Consider the following 8,046-nt stretch of genomic DNA (forward strand, 5'->3'; position numbering starts at 1 on the left):
CTATGTGACTGTCCCCCCCCCCCCCCCACCTTCTTATAACTGCCATCCATCACATACTGTTGGTGTTGCAAATTTCTCATCGCTTCTAGCTGTCTGTCCAACCGATCCACTCGATCTGATAAGATTCACATCCGACAGCATTTATCCTTCAACTTTCTTTAAACTCCCACATCTGACAAGAAGTACATAACTCTACAAAGGCCATTTTTGCTCCTTCACAATGTACAGATCCAGAAAATAACACACCTTATTCCTCTACAAACACTGCCCCAGGTTAAATTAATAGCTATGGCTTATATTTTAAGTTTAATCAAGAGACTTATCTCCAAAAACACATAATCAAGAAAGAATCCACTATACTCACTACTGCAGCCTTTCTCTTGGACAGACTTAAAACAACAATTAACTTATCTGATTCTGTGCTGTGAACTTCGCCCAACAGTTCCTCCAAGATTAGTTCTGAATTTCACTGTTTGTTAATTTTCTCCGAGTTGTGTTTGATTCTGGAAATGGATCAGTCCAGACCTACTGGAAGTACACAGTGAATGCCCATTAGAAGCTCAGAATCCATAGAAAAGAGATTATGACCCTCATATACAAGTGGAAGTAGAAATGGTGACCCATTTTATTTTTGATTGTGGATAACAAAAGACTGACCAGGCTAATTACCAATAGTGTCAAATCTGTTCTGGAGTTGGTGCCCCATTGTGACTAAATGTGGGATGTCGCCAGTAGAAATACCACTCCAGTATTTGATTTTCCATGTGCAGGACAGGGTAATGGATCAGGAGATGTCTTTGACAGAATATTGCATACTTATATAATGAATGGGCTCTCAAAATTTTGGGTTCAGAGAGAATATCTCAATTGGGCATTGGCTGACATAAATATCACTACTGCAGTTCCAATCATTTCCAATGCAGTTAATCGTAAGTTGTATCAAGCCTTTTGAAGAGTTCAACAGAATAATATAGGCAAAAAGGAGAGGACAGTTCTAGCCAGTAAAGACACTCTGGTAAAGGCTTCCTTCACATGGAAATTATCGTCTTCTGTTTGGATCTGTAGTTGGTGCACAGCCTACTGTGCATCCACAACCAGTTTCAACAGATCTCAGTGATATCATATTCTTTAGCTAGAGGCTGTTTGGTTTTTTTTAGCTCTTGCCCCATCATGTGAGACAAACCGATGATAGTAGGGATGTGGTTCAAAGGTGCCAGGACATGAGCTAAAATATGAAAGGAACATGTACTGATAGTAAAGCAAATGGATCACAACTGAGTCTTTCCCCTCCCATTCCAAGTTATTCTGCAGGCCAGCTGAGATAGCTTCAAGCCGGGCACTCGGCAGATAACACAGCTTTTGGGATTTTTGACCATGGCCACAGAGAACAATGTTTATTTCCCCTGGCTCGCCCTTGTCAATTACAACCATATTGGGCTTTTTTCTCACACCTCTTGAATGACTCCTGATACAGTGGCACTGTCATCAGTTTGTTCATCTTCCCTTCAGTCCCACTCTCATGCACGGAGAGAGCAGAAATCTCAGCCTGTTAGACAAGCACAAAAGTGCAGGGTCCTGCACCACTACCTCCTGAATCCCTCTCTCTGCCTTGCTCACAGCCTCCTGTCCGAGATCATTGACCGAATTTGAGTCAGTAATCTGAGTGTCTGACTGCCTCCTCACACACAGGATCCAGCGAACTCCTCCCTGCTGTGTCACTCTGTTTGAAGCTCAGGCTCCACCTCATGGACTCTGAGGCAGATTTTCTAAAACAACCAACAGTTACCACAGATGTGATCATGATTAATCACAGTGAGGTCCACCAGAGACAACATTATGCTGGTACCACACTGTTCCAAATGCCTGGAAACATCCCCATGGGACATTATTACCCATGTCCCGACAAACAGGGTCAAGTTGAAATGAGCAGTGGACTTGACACAAATTATTGTTTGGTTTCAAACATAGCCTACCCAGGAATCAAAAGGCTTTTTAAAAATTGTTATCACCACAAAATGATCCTTGTATTGATAGTGTCTTGCATGGTAAAAAGTGTCAAAGTGTAGAAAATAACATTTTTATTCTGCAATGAGTGCTGTTTTACATGAATTATTCTGAATTGACTGTATGCTACAAGTTAATTTCTGGTGTGTAATGTGAAACATGGAATTAAAAATGAGCAATTTACACAGTGCTGCAGTGTGTATCTGTTTTACACTGGCATTTTCTGGTGGTGGATTTTGAAAATGTAGCTTGGTGCAGAGGCTGTGCACAAGATTGAGGACCTCTGCCCATCAGGTGAAATGCTTCAGGCAACATCCCACAGCATCTATGCAAAAGAATGGAAATGTAATCAAAGATTAGTCAATTTCTTTCAGTTTTGTCCATTTTAAAACTTTTTTTTTGCTGACTGAGACAACTTCATGTCTTTTTAAAATCATTCAGAGGATGTGGATGTCACTGGTTGGGCCAGTATTTATTGTCCATCCCTAACTGCCCAGTGGGCAATTAATTGTCAATTGTATTGCTGTGAACAATGGCCAGACCAGTAAGGATGGCAGATTTCCTTCTCTGAATGGCATTAAAAGGGTTCTTTCTGACAATCATCCATGTTTTCTTGGTCATCATTGGAATCTTAATTGCAGATTTTTAATGCATTCAAGTTCTACCAAATGCCATGATGGGATTTGAACCCATGTTCTCAAGACATGACCTCTGTCTCTGGATTACCTGTCTAGCAACAATACCACTAAGCTATCATCTTTATTATTAAGAAAATGCACTCAGTCTCACAAAAGATGCAAATGCACATTACAACAGAAGTTGTCGAAAGGGTGAACAGGCACAATGCAAAAGGGTGATAGTTTTTGCATGTTACTTTCTGTTTGCATTTGTGGAGCAACAATCAGATGCTGCTTGTCATCTGAGAAGCAAAGCAAAAGGCAGAAAGCATTGAAATATGAGAGCATTGAATATAACCTGATAATTTCAAGCATAAGATGTAGAAATGAAGGTTGTGGAGAAAGCAGATTGTGTGTGTGTGTGTGTGTGTGTTACAAAATAGTTCACACATTACCAATGTGTGACTGGATTGGTCTTTTACTTCGCAAATGCAAATCTTCAAGGCCAAGCAATCGTCTCACTTTGAGTCTAAAGTAATTCATCTGCCACATTGAAGAAACACTTCTTTGTTCCATGCAGCATTATTTGTGTTGTATTGTGTATGATGACCACCTCAGTGGAGGTTGGCTACATGTTCCCTGTTTGACCTGAACCTGTTTAAGTGGAGGTTGGCTACATGTTCCCTGTTTGACCTGAACCTGTTTAACGAGGAGCATTCACATCATGACCATTTAAAGTCTGCCTTTCGTCAGTCAATGTTTGTCACAAGAAAGTTAATGACATCTTGTGTTTCCTATTTCTTTGATCCAATGGCTAGTGATGCTAGATATTGCTCAAGACAGTTAGCCACAGACTGGACCGAGGGATTCAAGGCTGGTTGTCACAAGGTCATAATGGAGTGGGAAAGTGAGTTGCAGCAGAAATGCATTCACCCAGTTTGTGCGTTTGTCAACTGGCAGATCTTTTGTGACAAGAAGCCTTCCAGATCAATCTTCCTATCTTTCTTTGTCAAAAATCAGTCACAGTGAATGAATCTTTTCTTACCATTGATATTTGTACAAAGATGACAAGGTGTGTCACAAATTTGTTTTCTTTATTCATTCATGGTATGTGGGCTTCACGTAGCTGGGCCAGTATTTATTGCCCATCCTAAGTTGCCCTGAAGATGATGGTGAATTACCTGCTTGAGCTGCTGCTCTCCATTTGCTGCAGGTGCACCCACAATACTATTATGTAATGACATATCTTTGAACCAGTGGCATGGAGGGAACTGCAATATGTTTCTATGTCAAAATAGTTAATGGCCGAGTAGGGAACGAGTGGTGCTGAGCCCTTGCCCTCCTTAGTAGTGCTCATAGATTGGAAGGTGTTGTTTCAACAGCCTCAATTATTTTTAACAGCATATCTTGTAGATGATACACTGTAAAGTCATATCAGTGGAGAGGTTTTGTGGCTGTGGTGTCAGTGAGCTTGTGTCAAGCTGAGTGAGTGTTGTTGGAGCTGCGGTCAGCGCAGGACAGTGGGAAGTCTTCACAGTCGTGACTTGTGCCGTGTAGATGCTGCTAGATTCCAAGCTTTTGATCTGCTATTGTAGCTACAATCACTGACAAATTCACGATGTTGATCATAGAGGTGAGATTATGACAATGCCAATGTCAAGGAGTGATAGCTAGATTCTTTTTGAGAGAGATGGGCATTGCTTGGCCTTCAAGTGGCAGGACTGTGACTTGCTGCTTGTCTTGCTCTTGCTGCATTGGATCATGGACTGTTTCAGTATGAGTGTTCTGGTATATGGTGCTAAAAGTTATACAACCGTCAATGGAAAATCCCCACATCGCATGTTACGATAGAAGGAAGGTCCGTGATGAGGCAACTGAAGATGATTGGAACAAAGACAATGCTGATGAATTAGTTATTATGCTGCAGTGATAGTGAAGATCTGTCTGTTTCGCGATCAGTCAATAAACACTAGCAATCTGTCTGGTCTTAAAGACTTCACAGTTTATTACTCCCAGCCGGGCACAGATCATCACAGATCACACACTTCCATGTTTCTCAGAGGAACTGCGTACATGGCTTAAAACAAAGACATTTTAATACTTTTCTTAAAGAGAGGTATAGGCCATAATTGTACATAATTACCAATTAATTAACAAAATGGTTTTATTGACAGCAACCCAACCCAATGATATTTCTGGGGACCAACTTTGTTTTCCAAAACTTAAGCCATTCTGATCTCATGAACCGAGTTTTTGCACCTGCGCTTGAAGATCAGTTAGGAGGGCCAGTAGTGTCTTAACTAGACTAGTTCTTGACATGCTGTAAAGGAAGCATTGTCTGCTGTTCTTTGTTGAGACAGACTGTGTGGTCAAGTCAATTATGCAGCTATAGCAGTGTTAAAAGCCATTTTATGCAGCTTTAAGCAGAATTGTCAATTTGTAGCCTAGAAGCCATTTTATGTTTTTGCATAAAGAAGCCTTATATTTACAGCTAAATTAGTAAGAATATGTATTGAGTGGTTGTCTTTGACAACAACTAGTTACCTCAGCCTGTATTCAGGTTTTAAATTCTCACTCGTATCCCTACCTCTGAGCCAAAAGGCCCAGGTTCAAGCTATCTGCTTCAGACCTGTTTCAGAACATGGCTGAACAAGGTCATGTAAAATACCTACCCTGAGGAATTCCTGAAGCAGTGTCTTGTAGCCGCAAGACATGGCTTCCTCTTATGCTCAACCTCCAGCATGGCAGACTTCCAACAAACATGATCATCTTCCTTTATGTCAGCTTTGACTCAAGTTAAGTTGGATACCGAACAATTCACAATTGCTCTTTCGATGCAGATGTGTCACTTTATGGTCAAAATGTCTAACTGCTGCTTTGAAACTCTGCCTGAGTCCATTCAATTTATTTGAATTTACTTCCAATTTAACTGCAATGCAGAATCCACTACCTGTTTTGCCTTTTGTGCCCTCCATTCTTGCTCTGCCACTTTGTAACGGAACAGTATCCCTATTGGAATAATCAAAATTTTTGTCCTTTTTAAACCACACATTTGATAAGATCATTAGGTATTGCAAATCATAACTAGCACTCAGGCCATTTCTAACCCATCTCCCAAACATTTGAATGTCATCTGGATAAGTGGACAATCATTTGGGGTCCTTAACTAGAGGAGAGTACAATTACCACATTCAAAACAAGTTTGGACACATATGTGAATAGCCAAGATTTAAACACAATAAAAACCGAACCAAGTGCAGATGCTGGTAATCAGACACAAAAGCAGAAATTGCTGGGAAAGCTCAGCAGGTCTTTCAGCATCTATGGAGAGAAATCAGACTTAACGTTTTGGGTTCACATCGGGATAGAGGCCAAACACAGACAAGTGGAACTAGTTCAATTTAGGAAATCTGGTCCACATAGACAAGTTAAACCAAAGAGTCTGTTTCTCTGCCGAATGACTCTGACTCTATAATCATCTATGTGAACACAATGTACTAAAATTCAGATATACATGTTATGCTGTCAGTAGTACATGGTGAAGTTACTTTCTTTTTTTAGACATGTCATGAGTGGTTTTTTTGAGAAAAGTACAACTCTCACAAGTCAATGACCAAAGAAGAATTAGGTCTGCAGGTGAAGTTTGGGGTATATACCCTATTATGCTAACTTTCGCTGGGATATATTTGAATAAATAGCTTTCTCTGCTCAAACCTGTCTAACGTTCTCAATTATTCAGTATCAAATACAATCAAATGTATTGATTACGTGTGTCAACCACACCTGCAATGAGTAACAGATGACTATTATTTCAAAAACGTGTAACTGACTTCAGATTAATTACTTCAATCCTCTGGCGATAGACTGCATTATATTGTGGGAACTGATGCATTCCCGAATTCCATCATGAATTATGAACTCTGTTCGAAGATATAACAGATTTATTCATTATAAAATATAGTGTATAGTAGACGAGAAAGCACCCTATTATACATGTCGGCTGGAACACTGCATTTTAATAAATGACCATGAATAAATGTCCAAAGCCTTTCATACAAAAGATCACAGTTGAAAAGAGAATCTAAGATGTTGATTAATTTATTAATGTTTAAACATTGCTAGATTGTAAAAGGAATAGCAAGGTTTTTAAAAATCCACAATGTTTCAAGTTTTTCAAAGATTATGGTGAGCTTTCATTAAATGCATTGAGGAAACATGTTTTAGTTACAAAAGCAAATTCAGGAGCATAGCGAGGGAACTATCAAGATGGCAAAAGGCTGGAGGTGACAGGAATCAATAGTCATAATTACAACTCTTTCATATTTCCTTCCAGGAATTGGAGGTTCAGCAGAGCTTGCTCAAATGTGCAGTAATGTTCACCTGCTAGATGGAACTTGAGGTGTCAGTTAAAGAGAGTCCACTACCATTTCTTCAAATAAGAAGTTGCACTGCAGGTATGAGTTCTCAACACATCACCATGCCACAAGGGACACATTCATTGAACATTCATGTTTTAAAGAATGATTAAGTAATTGTTGAAAAGATCATTTTTAATTCCTTGTAACACCCTTGCACAAATAGCACTTTTGCTTAGAAATGCACCATTATCCTCACACCTGAAAAAAACAGGGTGAACAAATGTGGAAAACCAATGAGAAAAAACAAGCTGTCAAGCTCTGCTATTATCAAGAACAGTAAGACTTGGCTATTGGGAATAAACATGAATCATTTTGTTCATATCTTTAAGGTTTCATGAGGTGTGTGATAAGAGCCTAGCACCAAATGAAGGACTTGATTAATGAGACTAATGTGAGGATTGTACAACACATACATGATAAATCCTTAATCACTGCATTTGTATTTCAACATGGTCACTGAGCAAGTATGGATTGCTAATGTTGCTCAGTAATGACTTGAGGTCAGTTGTTGGTTTGGTTTAAATTTTGGACATATCCTCTCCCCTCACCACTGACTGAGGACTCAGTCACGGTGTACTCTCTCAATTTATCCAGTTCCAAATCCTTTTGCAATGACTGGACTGCCCACTGCCTACTCATCCCATTCACAATGACACTGTCAGTTAAGTTGTCCACTATCACAATGTGAACAGAAAGGAGAAATCATAAGCAGATATCTGAGAAATTGTGGAAATCCAGAGTGTACAGCTACTTGCAACATATTTACAATTTCAAGATGTCCACATACACATTCCGAATGCATGATCAGGATAGGAAGTCCAAGTGGAGAGTTGAAGTATCTGCCAGCAAAAAACAACCATTTTGACCTGGGGAGAACACTTAACGATAAAATGGCATTAGAAAATTGTCCATGTATTAAAAAAGAGAAATGAGTGCCATGTAAATAACATCTATTCGAATGGACTCTGAGTGGAAATGTAAATATTACATATCTGTTAAATAATTCT

Source organism: Chiloscyllium plagiosum, chromosome 42 (assembly GCF_004010195.1).
Source record: "Chiloscyllium plagiosum isolate BGI_BamShark_2017 chromosome 42, ASM401019v2, whole genome shotgun sequence".
Classification (NCBI taxonomy): Eukaryota; Metazoa; Chordata; class Chondrichthyes; order Orectolobiformes; family Hemiscylliidae; genus Chiloscyllium; species Chiloscyllium plagiosum.